General features: G+C 48.3%; 1 long non-coding RNA gene across 4 annotated transcripts; it reads left to right on the top strand.

Moving 5' to 3' along the window:
• The first annotated feature begins 229 nt into the window (after positions 1–229).
• On the top strand, positions 230–20,958 carry LOC144340701 (uncharacterized). 4 transcript variants are annotated; one of them, XR_013416968.1, is made up of 3 exons: positions 290–2,313; positions 13,054–14,068; positions 14,786–15,469. It is a non-coding gene; the product is annotated as an uncharacterized LOC144340701 (long non-coding RNA). The 4 variants fall into 4 exon arrangements; XR_013416966.1 differs by lacking the exons at positions 13,054–14,068; positions 14,786–15,469 and adding exons at positions 6,073–6,247; positions 6,484–13,042 and having other exon boundaries at positions 294–2,313; XR_013416965.1 differs by lacking the exons at positions 13,054–14,068; positions 14,786–15,469 and adding exons at positions 15,573–15,622; positions 16,373–20,958 and having other exon boundaries at positions 295–2,313.
• Positions 20,959–22,306: the final 1,348 nt, after the last annotated feature.

Raw genomic sequence — 22,306 nt, 5'->3', positions numbered from 1 at the left:
TCAGGACCTATTTCTACAAAATAGTAGTAGTAGTAATAATAATAATAATAATAATAAAGCTGCATGGCCCAAAGAGTCATGTCCAGCTCTGGATAAACTTGTCTAGTTAGTTCAGGTTTCATGGCGGGGCGGAGAGGACCCCGACCGTCCAACATTCATTGCTGTCTCCCCAGTTGGCTGTGGCCTGAAACTGCCGGGATTCAGTCAACACTGTTGCTGTGTTGCATCAGCCATTCAGGGGGTGGGTACCCATAGGAGGGCCTCAGCTGGGACAAGAGTCCACTTCTGTCTAATCAGCGTAACTTTGAAAACAACCCTGTTGTGCAGGGACAGAGTAAATAAACTTTAAATGTGAATTTGCATCAACTGAACACTTACAAGTGTGACACTTTTACCTGCTGGGACCAGGACGAGGCAGCTGCAGGGGCCCCGGTATATGACAGAGGGATGTGTGGGCGGCCGTGGCAAGGCTGAGAGGTGAGCAGGCTGAGAAAACCCAGCAAGGTGAGCGTGGCTGGAGGCCGGGGGAATAGGCAGGCTGTGCAGGGCTTACATGGGTGAGTGAGGCGCCCGTTCTGGCCGAAACATTATGGCTCAGTGCTGAGGGAACCATGGTGAGCAACAGCCAGAGACCCAGTCTTGGATCAGGAGCTATAGTGGATACAGTTGAGGGAGTTTTTTGTAGCGCCTCACTGTTCTGATAAGAAGAAAACATGTACAAGCTACAAACTGCAAATTGAGAAATTTTGGTAATTTTGCAAATGAGATAAATGCTCCTATGTTTGCACTTGAAATTGGCATTGCACAAAATAAGTTGACTAATAATTTTTAATTTTCCTTCTTAGAATGACAATGCGGCAAATAAAGGAACCCCATGAAAAGAGGGGAAAGAGACTGCAGAGGGAAGGAAAAAGCGTTGTATTTCAGTACCATAATGGCACTTTTTCCTGCTTTTTGTGTAGGAGGCCCTGCATTTGTGTTTTGTCCTGGGCCCCTAAATTCTGCAGCTGGCCCTGGTTGAAAGCTGAGAAGTCAGAACAAAGGACACCTGCCCAGAGGCTGTACGAGGGGGTGGGCGGCGGTGGCGCTCACATGGTCTGGAGCCCCCACCCCACCGTGTTTATATCTGGCATGGTCTGGAGCACCCATGCATCTCTGTTCATGTCTGGCTGTGGCATCTATTGACCATGGGCTCTCCAAGTCACCTAATCATTTTGCATCTCTCTTTTTTCATGTCTAAGACAGGGATAATGACAGCACATACCTGTTAGTGGCTGTTGTGAAGCTCTGTGTCAAGTTCTTAAGACAGAGCTTGTCACAAGTCAGCCAGGCGTCATAATCACCGATGCCATCTCTTAACAAACTGGCCCGAACTATGAGCAGAGGGTGCAATGCCAAGGGCTGTGGGGTGCCCAGAGGTGAACAAGAGGAGTCTGTTGTCAGGGAGCTTTCAGTGGGATAAGGGAGAAGGGCCCCATCATGAAGGACACAGGGGGTCGGGGGTAGGGGGGCCTTCCGGTGTGGGGGATGTGGACAAACCTTCTGAGGAGAAAGGGTTGTGAGTTGAGTTGCGTCCCCTAGAAAGGTATGTTGAAGCCCTAACCTGGTGCCTGTGAACGAGCCCTTGCTTGCAGAACTGATCGAGTTGATCTGGGGTCATTCTGGAGCAGGGTGAGCCTCGAGTTCCATGTGACCAATGTCCTCATAGGAAGAGAGGGGAGCACGGGGAGAAGGTGGCCATGTGAAGATGAAGGCAGAGGTTGGGGTGACGCATCTACAAACAAGAACACCAGAGCTAAGAGCAAGGCATGGGCGCCTCCCTGCCGTGGAGCCTGTGGAGGGAGCGTGGCCCTGCTGACACCATGAGTGCAGACTCCTGGCCTCCAGGACTGGGAGACAAGAAGTTCCTGTTGTGGTGACCTCAGGAAATGAACACAAAGGGTTATTTGAGCTCAGTTGTTGAGCAAGATACAGGTGTTGCAGGGATGGGCTGCCACGTGGGCAGCAGCCTGGATGGGAAGGATTGTGCCAGGCGTGGGTTCCCACAATGTGTTCCCCCGGCCGGCAGCATCGCCACACCTGGGAATCATTAGGTGACAAATGAGGGAATTGCAATTCTGGGCAGAGCTCAGCTGTGCAGGTTTTAGGATGTTCTTCAGGTGCTTCTGCTGAGGGCCAGAGTTAAGACAGAGCTTAAGACAGAGAACTTCGTCAGGAGGACTGAAGGAAAGGAGCCAGGCTGCAGCCCTCTGCCTGCCCTTCCGTGCCATCATCGCCAGGATAAAGGAAAGGACCATTCAGGAAGCAGCACAGGTGAGACGTGGGATGGGCTCGGCTCCGTGGCTGCCTGTGTCTCCTGCCTTCTGTCTGTCAACTTCTGATTCAAGGAGGTGGCGTGGCCTCTCAGGGCAGTTGTATTTTTGGTTTACAGGCTCATCAGCCCTCCACTTATCTGTCATAAGCGGGACACTCACAGGGGAGGAAAAATTTCCTTTTCCTTCTACCCATCCTAGGTTCTCTGGCTGAGGTCCTATAAATTAGAATGGCAAAAGACAGGTTGACAAAACAGAAACAAACAAGGTTATTAACACGCTCATTATGCATACACATGGGAGCACTCAGCCATGAGTCACTCCAAGGGGTTACTGGAACTTGGGCTGATAGAGCTTCTAAACAAAATAACAACAAATTTTAGAGAAGTGACAATACAAAGGAAAAGACCTTTGAGCTTCTAGGGCAGCAAATGGCAGCCAGCTAAATACACGGGAAATGAATGGAGGATAAGGGCTTAATAGTCCTTAAGAACTATTAATAGTTCTTAATAGTCAAGTTTGCTAAGTAGATTCCTCCAGTGCTGTCCAGGCTGATAAGGCCTAGACTTATCCCAGTGATTGGCTTCTGTCTTTCCTGGTAGAGACAGGAGTGGGGACACCTTCACTAAATTATGTCCTGCTTTTAGGCAAAGAGGGGCAGGAGAGAGAGCTTCTCTTATATCTACATGTTTTAAATTGTCTTCAGCTCAAAATAATCCTTATGCCAAAGAGGTATCTTTGGGGGTGGCTGACTCTGCTGCTCTTCACTTACCTTGAACTCCCACCATCATGGCTGCCTCAGAATCCCACAGAGCATCGAGAATGTTCTATGCAAATAGAGAGGCTAGAAGCAGTGGCAGACGAGCAGGTGGCACAAATCTCTGCCCTCAGGCACGCTCCCAGTCCCAGTGACTTCACGTTTAGAACACACATTCAAAGGTAAGATGATGAATTTCCAGCTGAGCATTAGGCCCAGCAAGGGGCCTGTCGATGAAGAGTCAAACTCTGTAAAATATTTGAAGAGATTTATTCTGAGCTGAGTATGAGTGACCATGGCCTGTGACACAGACTTCAGGAGGTCTGAGAACATGTGCCCAAGGTGGTGGGATGCAGCTTGGTTGTATACATCTTAGGGAGACATGAGACTTCAATCAAATACATTTAAGAAATACATTGGTTTGGTCCAGTAAGGTGGGACAATGTGAAGTGGGGTGGGGAGGTTTGGGGGACCTGTTGCTATTAATAGCTTATAGATAGATTTAAAAATGTTCTGGTTAACAATCAGTTGAGTTTGTCTAAAGACTTGGAACAAATAGAAAGAAATGTCTGGGTTAGGATAAGAGGTTGTGGAGAACAAAGTTCTTGCTTGCAGAGGAAGCCTTCAGGTAGCAGGCTTCAGAGGGAAGAGATCGCAAATGTTTCTTATCAGATGTAAGGTCTATGTTGATGTTAGTGCTGTAGGATATAATGAGGTCTGTCTGGCCCCCACTTCCCGTCACGGCCTGAACCAGACTCTCAGGTTAAATGTTAAGAGTGCCCTGGCAGAGGAGGAGGTTCGTTCAGATGGTTGGGGCCCATAGAATTGTATTTTTGGTTTACAGGCTTGTCTGTCTGTGGGCCCCTTTGTGACTGCCCAGGCGAGCCCCTAACACCAACGTGCTTCTCCTACTACCTCCTTCTAACCCAGGCGACATCAATCACTTACTCTCTTTCTCCTCTTTGCTCTGGTCCCGGGGAAGCAGGTCCTTTCACTCCTTTCCTTCCCGGGCTTGTGCACGCTGGGTCAGGCCCCGTCTCACTGTGACTGCTCATCTTTTCGGGCACCAGAGCAATGAGGAAGCAGGACTCAGGCCCCCGACTCCTAACTCCAGGTGAAGCCCACCCTGAGCTCAGGAGCAGAGCTGCCTGCATTGGGTGTGGAGAGACGGAGCCTCCTCCCGAGCCGGGCCTCCTCATTGGCCCACGGGAGCTGCTGTGGCTCTGACCCCTGTACCTGGCTCTGTCGACTGGAATAGTCAGTGGGCAGCCAGCACGCCTTTGGGTGCCATGTGTGGTGAGATCCTATCCTGACTTGACATTTTAAAAGGTTGTCAATAAAAAGAGCCAAACTCTATAAAATACTGGAGGAGGTTTATTTTGAACCAAACATGAGTGACCATGGCCTGTGACACAGTCCTCAGGAGACCCAGAGAACATGTGGCCCAGGTGGTCAGGGCACAGCTAGGCTTCATGTATTCTATGGGGCATAAGGCATTGGTCAGTACATTTCAGGTGTACATCAGTTCAGACCGGAAAGGTGGGACAACTGGAAGCAGGAGCTTCCAGGTCACAGGCGGATTCACAGATTTTCTGACTGGCAGTTGGTTGAGAGTTCATCTAAAGACCTGGAACCAATAGAAAGGAAATGTCTGGGTAGGACAAGCGGTTGTGGAGACCAAGGTCCTTACTAAGCTGATGCAGCCTCCAGGTGGCAGGCTTAGAGAGAATCGATGGTAAATGTTTATGAGACTTAAAAGGTGCCAGAAACTTAGTGGACTCTGTCCTGGATCAGGAAAAAGGCCTGGAAAGGGAACAGGATTCTCTACAGAATGGACCCTTTTCCCACAAGAAACAGCTTTGCAGGGACATTTCAAGATATGGCCAAGAAACGTATTTAGGGTTAAAATATTTTTATTTTCTTCCTTATCTGTCATGTGAAGTTATGCCAGAGTCAGGTTGGAAAGAGCCGCATTACACAGGGTAGGGCCCCTCCGATGAGACTTTGTGGTTTGTAGGGCGACCTCCCCAGGCCCCTTAGGTAGGAATCTGGGCAGGAGAAGAAAAAGGTCAGAGTTTACTCTTCAAGGCACAGACTTATGTTCTTGAACCTCCTTCCATCTGGTGGTACATTCAGGCTAACAGAAAAATCCTGTGTATTCCACCATCCCTCTGTCCTCCCTTCTCCTGGCTAAAGGGTTCTAGGTGTGTGTGGGATACAGCGGGGATGGTTATTTCTTCAGGAAGCTTCATCCTGTTCTTCTTCTTGTTTATCTTCCTTCTCCTGCTCAAATTTCTGCTTACCACACTGGGGTCCTTTTGTGTTTCATTCATACATTAACCCAAGGCCTGGATCCAGAAGGGTGAATCCTGTTAGTGCCTGTAGAGTTGATGTTTTCTCAGTGACACTCTTAGCTGACCAGCAGCTGTCTAGATGAGGGTTCAAATCCAGACTCCATCACTCACCTGCTACGTGATATGGGTACCTTCTTTAGTCTTGCTGAGCTTTGTTTTCTCATCCTTAAAAACAATACCAACGACAACAACAAGACTACCATGCAGAGCTTCTATGCCCTGCACAGAGACTAGCGAGCAATGAAGTAATAATACAGAGACAGCCCCCATTCCCTATGCAATCGACTTCTCCACGGTCCAAGCTCACAGTGAAATTGTCCCTGCAAAGCTACTTTGATTAGGCTCATTCCTTGACCTTCTTCTAGACAAATATGTCTCAGACAGGGAGAAAAAATAAGTCCTTCATACATCAACTGTTGTTACCAGATGTGGCACTGAGTCCCAGACTGTGGTTCTAAGATGGACTGAGTTCTGCTTTTCCAATGGCAGCAATACCACGTGGAAGTGTTGAGGGGGCCTCCTCCCATAGGAGCTGACCGTGGCATCTGTGTGCTCAGGTGTCCAGGCAGTTGCACGCAGGAGACGTGGGCTGGTATGTCACTCTTCTCGCTTCACGCTGAGCTGCCTCGTTGCCTGTGAAACTCTGCAGGGACGTCTGGAACGCCCAGTCTTTGGGTTCCTGTTGGACCAGTTCAGGCTGTTGTTCTGCCAACTTCTCCTCTGGCGGGATGGCTGCTGGCCCACAGTGCACCAGTCCCAATAGCGAGGCAGGTGGCTTCCTCAGTGGCGTTTGGCAGCGTGGCTTTCTGTCTTTTGGAATACAGGTCAGTCCTCTTCACATCCTCCCGTTTCCCTAATGATTCCCAAGGTTGTCTTGAGAATGCAAATCAGTTTCCAGGAGCTGGCACTCTCCACATTTGGGCTTTCATGATACCTGCTGGTCAGCTCACCCACCTCCAAGGGCAGTCAGTGGGGGGATCTTCCAGAAGGAACTCTTGGCCATGAGAGAGGTGACTTCCTGATGTGCCTGCATAAACGCAGTGCGTGTGTTCATTGGCAGCATCCTCACACCCGTGCGGCATCAGCAGGCCTGGCTCTGCGTGAGGCACATGTCCCAGCAGGCTGGCTAAACCAGCAGGTTCTGCCTAGTCGAGTTCCCCGCCACACCAAGCACAGACAGGACGCTGGGTCCGCACCCTGCTTTCATCCATGTCCAGCTCTGATGCGACCTTGAGATCCTCATGGATTGTGTGCTCTTGAGTATCCAAGAAGTGAGTCTTTTGATTGGACCTGAGCAATCTCTCTCGGATTGGTGAAAGCGCAATGAGAATGGATGCTGTGTATCACTGTAAACTCTGGTTATCCTGCAGTGGCACGGAACACTGGGACTCCTTCCTCCAGCCTACCTGTGATTTTGTGTCCTTTAACATGTCTCTCCCTATCCCTCTCCTCTCCCTACCCCTCCCCTCCCCATTTCCAGCCTCTAGTATCCTCCATTCTACTTTTTAACTCTATGAGATCATTTTTTTTTCTTTCTTTTTTTTTTTTTAGTTCACACATATGAGTGAGAACGTGTGGTGTTGAACTTTCTGTTCCCAGCTTACAGCACTTAACATCATGTCCCCAGTTCCATTCGTGTGGCCACAGTGAGAGGGTTTATTCCTTTTTATGGCTGAATAGTATTCCATTGTGTATATATACTGCATTCTTCATCCAGTCATCCAGTGGTGGACACCTCTGTTTGTTCCGTATCTTGGCTATGGTGACAGTATCGGGGTGAATGTGGGGATGCAGGTGTCTCTTTGATATACCGACTTCCTTCTCTCTGGATGAACACCCAGGAGTGGGTTAGCTGGCTCATATCATGATTCTATTTGTGGGTTTTTTTGAGGAATCTCCATACTGTTCTTCATAGTAGCTGTAGTAGTTTACATTCCCACCAATCGTTTTACGAATTTCTAAACCTCATGCAATAGTATTATTCTTCCCACTTTACGGGCAAGGATGTGAGACCCAGGCAGTTTAGGTGACCTGCTCAAGGACACACGCTGTGCACAGTGGCTGAGCTTACGCCTGCCACATCCAGGAGACTTCAGAGTCCTCCTGATCCCAGCTGTGCTGTGCTCCTCCTTCCGCTGTGGGATCCAAGGCATGGTTTATTCCAGGACTCCTCCGTGTTTCAGAAATTGTCACAGGACACTGCTGCTGTTATTTCTCCTCCGTTTCTCAAGTCTAAGACCAAAAAAAATGTGTTTATGGGTCGCATTCTTTAGAATTTAGACTTGTCAATGATCGGGAAACCCCAGGAGGCGCAGCCGTCCCGATCATCACACCTGGTTTCTGCTTTGACCTTTGGTGCCGATAAACATGAGCAGCTGCTGCCCCGTGCCCAGTCCCCGGGGTGTACCTGCAGCCCACGCTGGCTGTCTTTGCTGTTCTGTGCCCAGGTGAGATGCGCTGCCGGCAGCAGGGAGCCACGCAGACAACACCCACCCTCCTGGGACTTGGCAAGCCCAAGGCCATGCACAGGCCACTGCAGACTCCCCTGACATGGGCTCAGCAGGGGAGCCAGGGGGTCGGGGACATGTTACGGCCAGTCAGGTGCATTTGTCTCCAGGAGGATCACCCTCTGTGAAGGTTGCAGCTTGCACCTTGTTGACTGGTCACCAGTGACATGGAGTCGGGCTAAGGAGGCATCCTCACCCTGAGAACTGCACCTGTGCCCCCAGTGTCCCCGCCTGGCTCCTGCTCTGTGCCTTCAAAGCTCGGTTTTATGCTGGCCCCTCTGCCTTCTGGCCTGTGACCTGCCTTGGGGACCTGCCCTTGGCTGGTGGAGCCTTCCAGCTGGCCTCTGACAATGGGGCTCTCCAGGCCCTGAGTCACTGCTGGCCTGACTAATTCAGGTGTCCTGATTTTGCTGCAGGGCTTCTCTCCTGGGTCTCCTGATGGTCCAGCTCTGGGCTCCCCCTCCACAAATGAGTGGCCCTTCCTGCAAAAGCTCTGGTCGGGGCAAATCCAAGGGCAGAAGAGGCAGATTGCAGGTCAGGCAGAGAGTGGACGGGCAGCTGCTGGGCCTCTGTCTCCACCACTCTCTGTCTCTCTCTGTCTCTGACTTTCTCTTTCTCTGTCTCCCTCTGTCTCTCTATCTCTCTGTCTCTGTCTCTGTCTCTGTGACTCTCTCTGGCTGTCTGTCTCTCTGTCTCGTCTGTCTCTGTCTCTGTCTGTCTCTCTGTCTCTGTCTGTCTCTCTGTCTCTGTCTCTGTCTCTGTCTCTGTCTCTCTATCTCTCTGTCTCTGTCTCTGTCTCTGTCCCTCTCTGTCTCTGTCTCTGTCTCTGTCTCTGTCTCTGTCCCTCTGTCTCTGTCCCTGTCCCTCTCTGTCTCTGTCTCTGTCCCTGTCCCTCTCTGTCTCTGTCTCTGTCCCTCTCTGTCTCTGTCCCTCTCTGTCTCTGTCTCTGTCCCTCTGTCTCTGTCTCTGTCCGTCTCTGTCTCTGTCTCCCTCTGCCTCTGTCTCCCTGTCTTGGTCCCAGCTGGCAGCTGACTTTGCTGTCCTCCCAGGCCCTGGCAGAGCCACCAGGCAAACTCTCGTTCTGTACTGTCCTGGACCCCTCACCCTTGTTGCTGCTCTGGTTCAGAACGCTTTCTTCTTGAAGAATCCTCTACCCACCCCAGGGACCTGAAAACCGGATTTGAAATGCCAAATAGTTTTAAAATTAGGGCTGCAGAATGTCTTCCTTAGAGCCCAGACTTTCCGGGGGGTCCTGTTGGGCACAGACAGGGCTACCACAAAGGAAAAAAGGACACATTAGATTACATGAACCTCAGTCACTTGTTTTCATTGACATTTACCTGAGTGAGGGCAGGAAGCAAGCCCAGGGTTGGGGAAGGTTTGACAACATGGTGTCTAGAATTTACGCCAATTGCAAGTCAGTAGCTGAAGAGGGAAAGCAACAGAGAAGCAGCCAAAGGCCAGCTCGGGTGTCCCCAGGGCCGGTGTGGCCAGCGCGCATGAGACTGGTGCATCAGTTACCATCAGAGCCGCACGCTGGGTGCATGAGGCTGCAGCACCACAGCCCTGTGGCCAAAACAGTGCTGCCAGGATCGCGAGGGCCCATGGCCTGCCCTCACCTGCCAATCAGGAAGAATTTAGACTTTGTTAGTCTCAAAGAAGAAAATGATTATAAAATCCATACAGCGTTCCACAGCTATCTGACAAGCAAGAACACCAGTAACTTAGTTCATTAGATGCCTTCCAGCAATAACGTGCTGCTTAGACAAGTTCCCCTGAAACTCAGAGCTGCAAGTGTCTTTAGATTGATTGTCTGCAAATGCAGCCATCTGCTTCCTGCTGTGACACTTCATTCCTCTGCCCCGGCTGCACTGCAGCCAGACACTGCGGAGACCTCGCCTTCTCAGGGTGGCACTGTGCGGAAGCCAGGACTCACCCGGCTCTGTTCCCACAGGGCGGCAGGTTTTCATTGTAACAGAGTTACAGAACCATCTACACGGATGTCACCCTGAGAGCTGTAATCTCCAGGGAAAGTCGTCATCCATGTGAGGAGCACAGCTTCCTGTGTGTTCTGTTTTGATTTGGGTTTTGATTTTTAATTAACTTTGGTGAAAATCTTTTAATAAAAATGTTTGCTTCGAATTTTGAAAAGGTAGACAGCAACTGCCTACCTTGATGATGATCAGATGATCAATTATCAATTGATCAATTAAAGGAAGTTAAAAATCATCCTTTTCCTGCAGAGTGGTGCAAATTCATTAGTTAAGATATACTGATTAGATATGTTAAAAAGAATGTGTTTCAATGGAAAGCAATAGCACATACTTTTAGGCTGTTCATTGTCTTTGAACTATTTTACAATTCTTTGCAAATTGCAGGTAACTGATGGAGATATATATATATAGAGAGAGATAGAGAGAAAGAGAGAGAGACATTCTGTCCTGTTTAGTAGTGATTTTTACTGGCTTCTTCCTCCTGTAAAAAAACAGCTTTCTCTCCATTTGCAATTCATTTCAAAATTCCTTTATTCCATATAAATGTTTTCAATTTTCCTTTGGACAGGTTCTAACATCTGCCTAGTTCCCTCCTATCATATGTGTAAAATAAAATCTTTAACACTTCTGCATTTTAATATCTTAGTACAAGTCATGATCTTACCTTTTTCTGAAAATTATCTTTCAGATAGTATATAGATATAAAGTAAAGAACATGCTGTACTGTTTAGATTTTTAACCCATTGCTTGTATTTTGTTCTATGTGAGTGAGAATGGGCTTCCAGGAATCAGAAAACATATTCTTTCCTTGATTCAGTCGACTATAACCATAGATGAAGTGTGTAATAGTCATGGAATTTTCCACAGAAAAAATGTGTGTATATTTTGCATCAAACAGAGCAGTGCAACAGAAAAATCAAGGACAAAGCTTCTAGTTTGCACACAGTAGAGGATAACAAAGATGCCAGACCCTTATCCTTGGAGAATAAAAAAAGTTGGCATGTACAAAAGAGAGTAGGACTGCCTGACATATGACACTCAGTTGAATTTAGTTTGAATTTCAGTGGAGTCCTGCTGGGAAAATAAGACTGCATGAATTACCTACAAAACATTACCAGGCAATCCACAATTCACTGAGATTGTGTAATAAATGATGTTCTTAAGGAAGTCCACGAGCACAAGAAGATACTTGCTTTGGGAGAATTCCAGAGCCCTTACTTCCTCTTTAGTTCCTATCACTGGCCTCTTATTGATGCGTATTAGTTTGAGATTTCAAAACCGAATCTCATGTTTCAAGGTACAGATGTCACTGTATATTAGATAGTCAAAAGCCAAGGATGAGGTCTCAGGATCAGCAAAGCTGGCCACCTGCCTTGAAAGTGGCTCCTACCCCCTGCAGGCTCCCCCTGAGCTCAGATGGTGCCCTTAGATCCTTTGTAGAGGCTGGGGGAGGGGAGGGAGGAGCACATGTGTTAATGAGGGGGAAAATGCTGTGTGCTTTCAAGGGGAAATGCTAAATTCATTACAACAGCATCCTAATTTGGCTTGCTGTTAAGGCATAGGCACCCTTCATCTAAATAGACCCGTCTTTCAAAGCCTTCAATTCGCTATCCTTGAGGTTTCTCTTCAAAGAGGACTGAGCACATTCACCCAGGCACTAGGAGGCCCTGTGCATTTTTTGTCCTGCTGTTTCCATGGATAATTTAAAAAGAATTATGGATATCTCAGTCCTTAGAGAGTCAGACAGAGACCCCGAGTCTGCTCAGTCTTGGTCACCAGGAGAGGCTTCCTTTGTGGGTCCCTGTGCTGGCTGGAACCTGGCCAGAGCTTGCAGGGGACGGCCTCCTGCCTTATAGGTTCCTCAAATGATTATTGTAGAGACCAATGTATAACCTGCTGACACTGGAGAGGGCACTGTTTTTTTAAGATGAGCCGAAGCATGAAGTTTTACTAATTTGTCTTCATGTGGACATTATTAGCCTGTGTGTCATAATCTGTAACTGATTGTGACCTCTGTGTTGCATCCTCCAAAAAAAAGAAGACAACTCCTTTAAACTTTCCTACAAAAACCTTTGGCCTTGTGACAGACTCTGGAACACTCTCAACTCCGTGGGTGTGTCTTCCCAGGTCCAACCTCACATTTGACTTTCAATGAACTTTGATAAAATTATTTTTGCCTCAACAACCTTAATTTCAGCTGACAATCTCAAGTCCACCAGTGACGGGGGAGCAAAGGACACAATTTGCACAGCATCTTATGGCTATAGGAGGAGAAGTGGCTGCCAGCAGGACCCCAGGACAAAGGGAACGTAGTTGGCTTCAGACAAGAGAAAAAACAAGGCTTCTCATGAACATCTCCACTGAGTTAGGTTTATGGGCTGTGAGCAGGTTGGATTTGATAGGAATATTGAGTATGGGCCCATGATTGAGAACCCACAATTGTTAAAAAAAATTATAATGTAAATTTGCTCTGTGTCAAAGTGATATTGCTAGTAAATTGATATCACGTTTTCAGAGTTTAAAAATATAAACCAAACCGGACTCAGTCATCTCTCTCACCGGTGTGTGAATGATAAACAAAGAAAGAACTGGCGTAACAAACAGTGACTCCACAGAGATCCAACAGCACCGCTTCCCAGGACGTCTAAACCAAAAAGCGCCTGAGGCTGGTCCCAATCAGTGTAGAGGTTTATTTTGTCGAGTTTGAGGATGTGCCTGCGAAAAGGGAACACAAAATCTCAGGAACATCTGAATCTGTGCTTTTTCCTAAGAGCATTTTGGCCCTTCAATGTTTAAAGGGGAAAAGTGAGGAGGAGAGGAAAGAGGGAAGGTAGGGTCACGTTCTTGTGGGGGCTTTGAGTAGACTGACTGAATCCACATGTTGTGTGTGAAAAGGAGTGGATGGGGGAACACTCAATTATGTATTCATGTCATGCACAGTAAGTTGGCACTTTATCTAACATAAGGTGACCACAGAGCAGCTGCCTGTGCAGACACCTGGCCTTCTATCTGAGGCTATCTGCTTAGGAAAAAAAGGAAAAGCAGTTTCTTGCATGAATCAGCTTCTGGCCTTAGCTTTCCCCTTTGGCATAGTGAACGGGTTCCTGAGATTTTATATTCTTTTTACAGAAGGAAGCTGATCTCCTCTGGTCTTGCACAGAAAGGAGAATGGCTGCAGGGTCCAGGATGGGATTTTCACCAAGTCCATTTATAGAGGGTGTCCCTGCAGTGGCCCCAAGGCAATGCCCCCTTGTTCTGCACACTGTTCCTACCCCGTTCCCAAAGATGGGCCTCATGGCCACATTGGGGGCCTCTGAACACCTCCTACCCCAGGTGAATTAGCCTGGGGGGGATATACAACTCAAACTGATCATAATCTGCCTCTTTGTTTCCTAAGAATTGTGCTTTGGAACTGTCAATGAATTGAGGCAGTTTTTCCTCACACATGAAACTAGGGAAAAAATTGTATGCTTCATTGTTAAGAAAAACAGTATTGAATCAGGTAACTGGTTGGATGAAGGTTGATACTGAAAAAACCCATCAGCAGGCCCTTAACTTGAACTTACTGTGTTGGTTACAAAAAGGAGAACAAATTTATTTCTATCACAACTTAGAATCATCTTCAACAGGAAACCCAAGCCATGCTTGTTTCCCTTAGCAAAACAAACAAGCAAATCAACCTATTTTTCGGAGGTTCCTTCTGAAGTTGAAGTTATCATCATTGCCCAGAAGGATGGCCCACCAAGAGGAGCCTAAGGAGGTCATCCCACTGAGAGGAGTCCCAGGAGGTCATCCCACTGAGAGGCGCCTCAGAAGATCATCCCACTGAAAGGAGACCCGGGGGTCATCCCACCAAGAGAAGCCTAAGGAGGTCATCCCACTGAGAGGAGTCCCAGGAGGAGGATGTCCACCAAGGGGAGACTCAGGCCACATCATTAGCAATTCCTCTTACTCCCAAGCTGCCTGTTTATTCTGAGACCAGAAGGTCATACGTGCCCTCCCTGGCCAGGAGCAAGAATGGATTGGAGTTGAGGACAAGATGAGTTGAGCTGAATACTTCTTGTAGATAAAAGGCAGCCAGGAGGTCCAGCAACAGAGCAGGATTCTAACACTCACTTCTTGGCCTGCAGGGCCCCTCAGAAAGGTGAGTTTTAGATGCATGTGAGTAGTAGAGTGTGTGTGCAGGAGCCAGCAACTCCACAAAACTCCCATTAAATATGTATCTTTTACAACGTAGCCTGTGTGTGGTGAGGGGAGATTCAGGCTCCATGACTAAACTCTGGGTGGATCAGGGACTGTCAAAAAGGTGAGAGGGGCTTCTCGCCTCATGGAGTGGGGACTCTTCATTTGCCAGGAGCTGATGTCCACAAGTCAAGCCAAGCAGTAGGCTGTTCAGAAGCTGGCCCATCCCGGCCAGCCAGCAGCAGTGCCCACATCTGCAGGTGGAGCTTGGCCCATGTAGCTGACTCTCAGGCTCACCCCTTGACTTTCCTTTCAGAGGAGATAAGGACTCTGGTTTCTGAATTAAAGAAAGTGAATAAACAACTCCAAGTCATGGTGACATGTAGATGACTGACCTCTTCTTATTTCCTGGGAAAGTGGACTGAGACTTTATAGTCTTTCCTTAGGATTCATACGGAAATACGTGTGTGGTGTGAGAGATAAAAAGCAAACAGACTAGCAGACTGATTTTTATTGTACCAGGGAGAGCCGCCATAGTAGAATCAGTCTTGGTAGGGTGACTTATCTTAGACTTTCCTGGGATGGTAGACAAGTTTCAGACAGGGTGATGTAGAGCTGGGGAATGCCTCTGTCCATCAGCTAACCAAGAAACATTTTCAATGTGTCTGTATCATTCCAGGGGGTCTAGAGGTTCTACTCTCAGCTAGTCAACCATGAGAGAGAGTGGAGGCCTGCAGGGCGTGGGTCTGGCCTTGTCACAGGTAAACAAGAGGTCATCACGCACCTGATGGGGACAAGAAAAAGTGTGCCTAGGGGGGCCCACCCAGGTCTGTGGGGGAGGGTGATTTTTTGTGCTGATTCTTTCCTGGAACAGAAAAAGGTTGGGGGAGATTTGGGAAAATAAGTGGAGGGATTTTATGACTATCATTGTTTTCTTGGAGCTTGGGTTCAGGTTCACCTGAAAACGTTGACAATACAGCACACACAGCCCACCAGCCCCAGACCCCTGGTGGTATCACGCTGTAAGCACAGAACTCTTACTTGCCTTGTAATCCTCTATAATCTTCTCCAGTTCTCAAAACACATCATCAGCTTGATTTTCTCCTCGGCTGAGCCAGCATGAGCCAACCTGTTTCTTCCCATGCCATCTGGGCCTTGGGCCCTGCCAGGTGGTACCACTGCCAAGGGCAGGACTGAGTGGGACACGTAGGTGTGTGGTTACCTGCCCGAGGGAGGGTGGCTGACCACCTGGGACACCATGCCCAGGCGCACTCCCTGCCACGCAGGCCGGCCCTGAACCATGGCGTTTAGGCCAAGGGGAGGGGCTGTGGCTGGCATTTGTCACACGTCTCCCTGTGTCTAATGTGCAGAATTCGGGAAATACTTCTGAAGGCAGGATTGCCATGTGCTCAGCTGTCCGCCAGGGTTCATCCCAGGTCCCAACCCCACCATGTGCTTCTTTACAGCTCATCATAAACCGGTCTGGACAAAAGGAGTTGCCCAGCCAGGAGAGAAAGTAAGCTGGAGCCTAAATGATTGGTGATGAGTGGGGACTCACACTGCAGTGCCCACCTATGCCTTGATGGTGGCCCGACGCGCTTGTGGGGCTGGCGGGGATGAGAGTTAGCCTCTGTCGCAAGCACAGGGCTGGGGTGGTAGAAGCGGCTTCCCTGCAGCTGCAGCTGTCTGGGGTGATGGCATCTGGTACCTGAGCTTGCGTTCACAGTTTCTTTATAACCCACTGGGGCGGGGGTTCTGGAGGGTGGCCCTGGGAAGCAGCTCGACCACAAGAATGGGCAGCCTGGAGGGTAGGTGGGGGCTTGGCTTACCTTGTACAGTTCTTTCTACAATTCCTTTATAAAAATATAGTTTTCTTTAAAAATTGTATTCTTCTTAAATTGGATGTTCTTCTTTAAAATATAGAAGTAGTATATAGGGGCATGAACTAAAAAGAGTAAACATGCCCTGTTCCTCCCACCAATTCTATACCCAGTGGAGAGTTAGATTTCTCTCTCTCTCTCTCTCTATATATATATACACTCACACACAATGAGCCTATAATACATTTTGTATATATGCATGTCCATATATACATATCTCTATTTATATTCACATATGTATATGTGAATATATAAATATCTACATATTCACATATGTATATATGGACATGCATATATACAAAATGTGTATATGCATTTTTAGTCAAAACTTAAGCAATAATCTTCAATGCTTGTCTTTACAAGATGTTCTCCCTTCATCATATCAGGTACCTTTCCAGTCTGTCTGTCTGTAGCTTTCCAGCAAATCCTTTCCAAAGACAGTGGAGAAGTTTCCAGCAGGAGCAGCTGCTGAGAGACCCATACTGCACACACAGGCCTCGCCGCCCGCTGAGCGGGAAGAAGCGACAGAGTGCCTTCTCAAGGGACCACTGAAAAGAGGCGGTCATTGACCCTAGCTGGAAACAAACGGAGAAAATGTCGCAGCCTCACTGGCTGACACTCGCTGAGATTTTGGAAGCCACGTGCTGTGATAGCGGCTGCAGCAAAGGGATCGCAAATGGGGCACGCCACCCAGGGTGGCATTTTCTTGCTTGGAGACAAAGTTCAAATTGTATGGATGTCTGTAGTTGTTAGAGCAAAGGCACAAAATGGTCTTTGGAGATTTTTGGACATAATTTGCCATCACTGTATCTTTGTCTGTATAGACAAAAATAATTGATAGAAAAAATACATAGAAAATTCAAGCATCAGCCAGGCACTGTGGCTCACGCCTTTAATCCCAGCACTTTGGGAGGCGGAGGCGGGTGGATTGCCTGAACTCAAGAGTTCGTGACCAGCCTGCGCAACACGGTGAAACCCCGTCTCTACTGAAACACAAAAAATTAGCCCGGAGTGGTGGTGGGTGCCTGCAGTCCCAGCTGCTCGGGAGGCTGAGGCAGAATTGCTTGAACCTGGCAGGTGGATGTTGCAGTGAGCCAAGATCATGCCACTGCACTCCAGCCTGGGCGACAGAGCAAGACTCCATCTCAAATAAATAAATATTTTTTTAAAAATTCAACATCGGCCGGGCACGGTGGCTCAAGCCTGTAATCCCAGCACTTTGGGAGGCCGAGACGGGCGGATCACGAGGTCAGGAGATCGAGACCATCCTTGCTAACCCGGTGAAACCCCGTCTCTACTAAAAAGTACAAAAAAAACTAGCCAGGCGAGGTGGCGGGCGCCTGTAGTCCCAGCTGCTTGGGAGGCTGAGGCAGGAGAATGGCGTGAACCTGGGAGGCGGAGCTTGCAGTGAGCTGAGATCCGGCCACTGCACTCCAGCCTGGGCGACAGAGCGAAACTCCGTCTCAAAAAAACAAAACAAAACAAAAAACAAAAAAAAAATTCAACATCATCAGCACTTTCTCATCCAGGCATAGGAGACATACGTAGTTGGCCCTCGGCTATCCAATCACAGCCTCATTTGGCTCTCAGCAGACCAGTCACAGCCCGGTTTCCTCCACTGATCACTGCACTCAGCTAGATCTTTTCCACCCAAAGTGCCACTTGCTCCAGTTTGTGAGGCTCATAGACACGGCTGCTGAGCTGCAGACCTGGTGATGCCTGGGTCCAGCCGAGCTGCTCTCTCCAAATCCAGGCGCTGCTCTGCCACCTGTGTGGAGATGGGGTGTGGATACCGTGTGTACCTGCCCATACTCCCTATCAGCCCTAATTTTGGGATCGCACTTCTTATCTCCATGGGAATTTCAGTTCTCTATTTTGCTTAGTTGTTCACTGTCTGTTTCCTCCACTAGAACTAGGCTTCTATGAGAATGGAGACCCCCGGCCCTTTTATCAGTGTGGTACCCCGGTACCTTAGGAAGCATGCCTGGCCCAGGGTAGACGCTCAATAGTGTGATGACTTTAGAAGTGGGTGCTCTATCCCAGGCTGCAGAGGGCTCATGGGAAAGGAAAAGGACCTATGAACCTGGAAAATACAAAGGGGGTGTGTGTGTGTGTGCATGCATGTGTGCGTGTGTGAGTGTGTGTGTGTGCTGTGCACACAAGTGTGTTCTGAACCAGGACCGCCATGATCCCCCTGACTGTGAGAGTGGGACAGGCCAGATTCTCTGCACTCGGGCTCACCTAGCATTACCGCCCTGACAGGGAGACTGGAAGGTGATCACAGCGCTTCCGTTCTCCTTCACTCTGGTGCAAAATGAGGGTGCCTTAGCCCAATCAGATGCTGTTGGTCAGGGGCCCTGCAGACCCTCGACGGTCTTGGCTGGCTAGTCAGGCCACTCAAATGTTCCAGGTGGAGACGTGGCCTGAGAGAAAGACCCAGAATCCCAGGACATCACCAGTAGCTTCAACTGTGCCATGAAGGCTGGGAGGATTCACAAATGGTGTGAGGATGGGAATATTTCCTTCAGACTTGCTTTCCAGACCCCTCAGTGGGTCTGCCCTCTCTGATGAGTAATGGAAATTAGCTAAGGGTCTTGGCTGAGGGCCTGACACAGCCAACTTGCCCCAAAGCTTTTTCTCTGATTGGCTCTCTGGGTTCGCCTTGAGGGAGGAAGAAGCCAGAGCCCCTAATGCTCTGCTCTGCTCAGCTCAGGAGGTGGCCTGTCTAGCCAGGGGAAGGCGGAGTGGTCAGCCCCTGCCAAGATTTAAATGTTTTGGAACATTTGCTAAGAGAAAACACCCTCAAGCCATGGTTGTGCTAACACAAATTGTTCTTCCTTAAACACCCACACACACACACATACACACAGCATGAGTACCTTTATTTCCAAAGTGTGAAATTCCCTAAAGTAGACAAGAACTCGTTCAACTCCCTATAGATACCTTCTTCATCTTTATGCGGATAAAAATGTGTAAGATACATTTGAATTTATTTGGTGTTGCTTTTATTAGCAAAGATTTCGGATGTAATTGTCAAGGAAATTGATATTAATTTGCTTACATGAGTACGTTCCTTAAAAAAGCAAATTATTGATTAGACTTCCCTTAAATTAATCTTCAGCTTCTTGGCAGGAAGTTTGTTGATCTAAAAGGTGATTCCACAGCACGAAGAACCCAAGGAGCCTGCGGTGAACCCAGTGGTAGCAAAACAGTGCCCTCTAGTGGCTGTTGAAGTCCCGGTTCTGTAGAACAGGCGTGCTCTGAAGTCGGCATCCCCCAGGGTATCTGTCATTTTAATGTCCGATGAGTGACCTGCCGATTCGAGCAGATCTACAGAATCACCTCTTTTCTCAAGCTGATAGTTTTATTTTATCTCAAGCTGATAATTTTAAGGAGTGGAATGGTTATGGCACCTTTTGAATGCTTTACGTGTACGTCTTTGGCTTTGGGAGGTCAGCCCAGGCCCAGGTCATGGCTCCAGTGCACAGGCGGCTCATAACGCCAAAACCAGCTCTGGGTTTCTAGAGATTGCATTCTCTTCTCTCAGGCAACTGCATGTCTGCAGGAATGTGTAGGCTGCAGGAAGACAGGCTCAGGGGTTGGGTAACATAAGAGCGTCCCTTTGCTTATGACGAGACCACTGGGCCACCACGTCTAAGACCTGCCCTGGTCACAAGAACACTGGGCGGTGCTGGGAGCTATCTCCTCTAAGAAGCATTTTATTCTGCTACGGAGAAACGGCAGAGAGTGAAATATACTGTTGATTTTTTTTTTAATCCCTTTTAACATAGATAAAGGGGAGGAACTGGGAGGAAAGGGGAGAAAAAGCAGATGAAGCCATGGTTTCAGAAATTCAATCCCAGCAGAAGTGCTGGAGGGACAGGGAGGGTGTGGCTCAGAAGGATAGAAACAGACCAGGTTTATTTGTGCACAATGGGAAGCTCCTCAGGAGACACAGGCTGCAGAGGGGGAGGGGAAGAGCAGTCTCTGGAAACAGGCCCCAGAGCCAGAGAACGAGTCTTAGAGGATGGGGCTGGTGAGTTGAAGCAACCAAGGGAAAAAGACCAGCAGACAATGCAATAAAACATCAGGAAGGTCTTCTAATATCAAAACACAGGTCATTCGTGGGAATTACAGACAGGCCAGAATTGAAGTAAAGTCTTGCCAAAAAATAAAAATAAGGTCCAAGTTGATTCATCGATAACACGGTTAGTGTGAAGAAGTCCATGTTATCCTAATTTCTTTACATATTATTCCAATTTGTATTGTCTCTGAAAGTCAAAATATCATCTTAGTCAATTAACATTTATTGGTGATAACATTTATTGGTGAAGCCCAACTATGTATCTTGAAGTTCACATTTATGCAATGTATCAGGGGCTCTTCCAGAGGCTTTCAAAATTATCCAAATCTTGAACTTTTACATCCCTCCTTTTTAAAGAGGAAACAGGTTCAGCGGGTCATTGACCCACCTGAGATCATCTAGCCAAGAAATTAAGGATTAGGATGTGAACTCATGGAGCTCATCTGTTTCCATGCTCAGAATCCCTTTGCTAGACTGTGTGGCTCTCACATCTATGTAAGCATTGTCAGGCCTCTGAGCCCAAGCTAAGCCATCATGTCCCCCTGTGACCTGCACCTATGCATCCAGAGGGCCTGAAGCAACTGAAGATCCACAAAAGAAGTGAAAATAGCCTTAACTTATGACATTCCACCATTGTGATTTGTTTCTGCCCCACCCTGACTGATCAATGCACTTTGTAATCTCCCCCACCCTTAAGAAGGTTCTTTGTAATTCTCCCCACCCTTGAGGATGTACTTTGTGAGATCCACCCCCTGCCCATAAAACATTGCTCCTAACTCCACCGCCTATCCCCAGACCTATCAGAACTAATGGTAATCACCACCCTTGGATGACTCCTTTTTCGGACTCAGCTCACCTGCACGGTGAAATAAACAGCCTTGTTGCTCACACAAAGCCTGTTGGGTGGTCTCTTCACATGCACTTGTGAGACATTTGGTGCTGAAGACCCAGGTCAGAGGGACTCCTTCGGGAGACCAGTCCCCTGTCCTCACCCTCACTCTGTGAAGAGATCTACCTATGACCTCGGGTCCTCAGACCAACCAGCCACGGAACATCTCACCAATTTCAAATCGGGTAAACGGTCTTTTCACTCTCTTCTCCAGCCTCTCTTGCTGCCCTTCAGTCTCCCTGTCCTTCCAATTCCAGTTCTTTTTCCTCTCTAGTCGAGACAAAGGAGACACATTTTATCCGTGGACCCAAAACTCCAGTGCCGGTCATGGACTCGGGAAGGCAGCCTTCCCTTGGTGTTTAATCATTGCGGGGACGTCTGCCTGATTATTCACACACATTCCATTGGTGTCTGATCTCTGCGGGGACGCCTGCCTTGGTCATTCACCCACATTCCCTTGGTGGCAAGTCAATGGCAGGGACGCCTGCTTTGGTTGCTCACCCACATTGCAACCCAGGGTTACTCCCCACCCCCTTTTCCGTGTCTCTACCCTTCTCTTTAAACTTGCCTCCTTCACTATGGGCAACCTTCCATCCTGCATTCCTCCTTCTTCTCCCTTAACCTGTGCTCTCAAGAACTTAAAACCTCTTCAACTCTCAGCTGACTTAAAATCTAAGCGTCTTATTTTCTTTTGCAACACTGCTTGACCTCAATACAAACTTGACAGTGGTTCTCAATAGCCAGAAAACGGCTTTGATTTCTCCATCCTATGAGACATAGATAATTTTTGTCAAAAAATGGGCAAATGGTCTGAGGTGCCTGACGTCCAGGCATTCCTTTACACATTGGTCCCTCCCTAGTCTCTGCTCCCAGTGAGACTCATCCCAAATCTTTCATCTGTCCCTCCTGCCTGTTCCTTCAGTCTCCACCCCAAGCTCTGAGTCCTGTGAATCTTCCTTTTCTACTGACCCATCTGACCTCTCACCTCCTCCCCAGACTGCTCCTCCTCAGGTCGCTCCTGGCCAGGCTGAGTCAAGCTCCAACTCTTCTTAAGCCTCTGCTCCCCCACCCTATGACCTTTCTATTACCTCCCCTTCCCACACCCGGTCTGGCTTACAGTTTCGTTCTGTGACTAGCCCTCCCCCACCTGCCCAACGATTCCCTCTTAGAGAGGTGGCTGGAGCTCTCCAAGGTTAATGCTCCTTTTTTCTTTATCCAACCTCTCCCAAATCAGTTAGCATTTAGGCTCTTTTTCATCAAATATAAAAACCCAGCCCTGTTCGTGGCCCATTTAGCAACAACCCTTAGGCTCTTTACCACCCTAGACCCAGAAGGGCCAGAAGGCCG

This window comes from Macaca mulatta, chromosome 4 (assembly GCF_049350105.2).
Source record: "Macaca mulatta isolate MMU2019108-1 chromosome 4, T2T-MMU8v2.0, whole genome shotgun sequence".
In the NCBI taxonomy this organism is placed as follows: Eukaryota; Metazoa; Chordata; class Mammalia; order Primates; family Cercopithecidae; genus Macaca; species Macaca mulatta.
This window is presented reverse-complemented; position numbering and strand designations above follow the sequence as displayed.